This window comes from Microtus ochrogaster, chromosome 19 (genome assembly GCF_000317375.1).
Source record: "Microtus ochrogaster isolate Prairie Vole_2 chromosome 19, MicOch1.0, whole genome shotgun sequence".
Classification (NCBI taxonomy): domain Eukaryota; kingdom Metazoa; phylum Chordata; class Mammalia; order Rodentia; family Cricetidae; genus Microtus; species Microtus ochrogaster.
Window position 1 is genome coordinate 49602974 of NC_022021.1, and position 3608 is coordinate 49606581.

Consider the following 3608-nt stretch of genomic DNA (forward strand, 5'->3'; position numbering starts at 1 on the left):
ATCATGCTGAGACAGTGTTGTCACTACAGTCATCATGCTGAGACAGTGTTGTCACTACAGTCACCATGCTGAGACAGTGTCACTACAGTCATCATTCTGAGACAGTGTTGTCACTACAGTCACCATGCTGAGACAATGTCACTACAGTCACTGTGCTGAGACAGTGTTGTCACTACAGTCACCATGGAAATGAAGTGTTGTTACTACAGTCACCATGCTGAGACAGTGTCGCTACAGTCATCATGGAAATTAAGTGTTGCTTCTACAGTCTCTATGCTAATGAAATAGTCATCACTGGCATGCAAACCTCACAAATTCCTGTCATCGCTACCACTTTTTGCCTTGGACCACCGCCTCCCTCCTTCCTCTATCTCAGTCCCTTGTCACCAGTAGTCTGCCCTCGGTAGCTCAATTGCTTTATTTCTTTTTTTTTTTCCTTTGTACGACCTGTCCATCCATTCGATTATGTACTATTTATTATTCTGCACCTGGCTTATTTTACACAGGATGTATCTTCAAGTTCTTTCTGCATGTTACTTCAAGTGGACATATTTCCTTCTTTAAAGCTGAATAAATAATCCACTCTTGTTTTTTCTATTCATTCAATCTGTTGGCAATCATTACCAAACCCAGCTCCTGTGAACAACTCTAAAATGAGCATGAGAGTAGAAATATTTTTGCTGTCAGCTCTTTGGGATGTGAATAAGCCCGGAAATGGGCCTCTGGGTCAGATGCTTTCCACTCTGTTTCATGAGCCCCCGTGTAATGCCAGCATTGCTCTGCCTTCTCGTCACACCGGGTAATGATTCCTTTTCCTCTACCTACTCATCAACACTTGTCTTTTGTCTTCATGGACAGCCATCCTCAATACTAAAACACACCCACGGGCAGTTATTGCTGGCCCTATAAATACAGCATTCGCATGTTGATGAGTTAGAAGAATTAATATGTGATTATGTGATTCCCATCAAACTCTGTTATCACTGTTCTGTCAAGGTGAGAAGATACAGAGTAGGAACTGTGTGATGAGGGTGAAGGCAATACATAAAACAGCACAGTCACTAACAACCAACGTCATGGTACAAAGTGGTAGGGGAGATTCTCCCTCAGAGCCCTCGAGAAGAAATAACCCCTGGTACCTTATATCATCCCCTTCTGCCTCCGGAATTTTGAGGAAAATATTATCTGAAGCCACTGTGTTCATTTTTTTGAGGATCACTAAGAACCCAGTAAGCCTTCTTACTCATGCTGTACCTCGTACCACCCCGTCATAAACAATATTCACACTGGGAGTACCCCACTTTCTCCACCATCCTCCAGAGTCTGCACGGGTCTGTTGCACCCTGTGGTCTAGAACACACACACACACACACACACACACACACACACACACACACACGGATGCTCCTGTCATTGACCCAGGCTCTGGTACAGCCTCCCTCTTCAGCCTGTGGACCACACAGCGACTTCTGCTCTTTCTGAAAACTGACTTCTGCCTGCCACCTAAAGATGGTGAGCACTGCCTGGGGTCCATTCATCAGCTCTTCAGAGGAGAGAAGCCATGAGCTGGGTGCTGGCTAGAGTCCTTGAGTGGCCTGGTGAGGCTGAGTCATGGTAACCCAGCCCTGGAACACGTGGATTCCCTTACTCTCAATTAGAAGTGATAGAATTGCGATTGACAACTATAAATACTCAGTAGCACGTTCATCCGCCACTGTGCTTTAGCTGAGCTGAAGTGGCTCTATGCTGGGCTAGCGGGACCCAGAGGGAGGTGATTACACGGGGGTGGGAATGTCCTCTCTGGACAGCTGAATGTGAATGTTGCTACATCTACAGTAATCTCTGACGAGTGACCCAAATGGCCAGGGCACATCCCTGACTACATAGAACCTCACCTAACCATAGTCCGTAACCCTGTACCCCAGAGCCCTGCCATCAGGTCTCCTGATGGCCCTCCCTGTGGAGCTACACACCCCTCTGCAGCCTTCCTCCTGCTGTCAGAGGTCAGGCTCCTCTTTCTGTGTACAAAGCTTAGGCAACTAATGGAATCCGTTGCTGCAGAATCAATTCTTCTTCAGTGTTTGCCCATCTGTAGAGAGGCAGGCACCGAGACAGAGCTTTAGCCAATAGTTTTTAGTGGATGGCAGCCAGAGCAGTAAAGAGACCAGGTTTTAATTTCCCCTCTTTATGAGTTTCCAAGGAGACCGACCAATAATGAAGGACACGCTGTCAAGGATGTGCCCTGCACACGTCCGTCCTGTTTGCACCTGAATCCCCACTCCCATGCAGTCTGTTGTCAATATGGCCTGCAAGCATGCCTCTGTGGGGCAGCTTTAACTAGTCCCTACCTGGATGCCCTAGAGTCCCTGCATTGGCTTGGCAGCTACAAACACAGTGTTCTGCAGGGACAAGCCCATGGGCAGGGTACCAGTCCTGGGCAACTGTGACATTTCATGCTCTGCCAGAGCACTAGCTGTCTTTGCTAACTCTTCTGTATAGAGTTATCACCAAAGGACAGGGTTTGATCATCTCGTGGGTGTCAGTGAGAACCAGCACTGGTCATGGACAGAAGAAACTGCATGCATGCATGCATGATGGCTTCCCAGGCAGAACAGGCACTGGGAAAACCGCCAGGCCCACAGACTGCCCTGGCCCTGTGACCCTGATCATACTCCACACCTGAACACATAGGCTCTGCTCCAAACACCCGGGGCCTCCTGGAGCTGACCCATTGCCCTTTCAAACACTATTCCCAGGACACGTGACTCCACATGACCTCTGGGCCGGCTCAGAATTTCTCGGTGTCTCTTGTATGTAAATTCTGGGCTACAACTCTCTTCTTGGGGAAGGACGCTTTGAGAGAATTAGCTTCCCACCCCCACCACCCGATCACAGTGCCAGGCAACTGAGTCCTGCAAGCATAAATTTCTGCCCATTAGAAGCACCTGGTTTGCTTAAAAGAGCCTTTCCTTACACGGTCTCTTTAAGCACGGGGTACAGCAAAGGGAAGACATTTCTCTGTCTTTGTTCTGGTGACAGTTGGCACAGCCTTTAAGCCACCCTGGCATGGAAACAGAGTTGGACCCAAACACTACTAACAAGGCTACCTTTCTCTACAACCTCCTGCCTTCCCATCCTGCTAACCACAGCAGTCTCCAGGCCCTCTGATTCGTATTTCTTGCCTAACCCGTCTGTCTTCTGTCTAAAGGCTCAAATCCCAGGTTGTAAAGATGGCTCAGGAGCAAAGGGAGCTGAATTCCCAGGACAGGAGCTCAGTTCCTGTACTCAGGGCAGGTGGTTCCAACTGCCTGCAATTCCAGTTCCAGGGGACCTGTCACCCTATCCTGGCCCCTGTGGTCACCTGCACACATGTGAAAAACATAAAAAAAAACAGTTCCATTGATGTACATACACAGATGCATGTAAATAAACCTAAAAATGACTTTTTTTAAAGTCTCAAATTATGGCTTTAAAGGGTGATGAGAGATCACTTCCCCTGCAGACTCCTGAATGCCTCCTGTGCCCTAAGGAGTGATCATCCTAGTGCCCGTTGGTTAGTGTCTCAGTCTGAGTCCAGACTGGTGTAGTATTAGGAGCGGCGGGCTGCT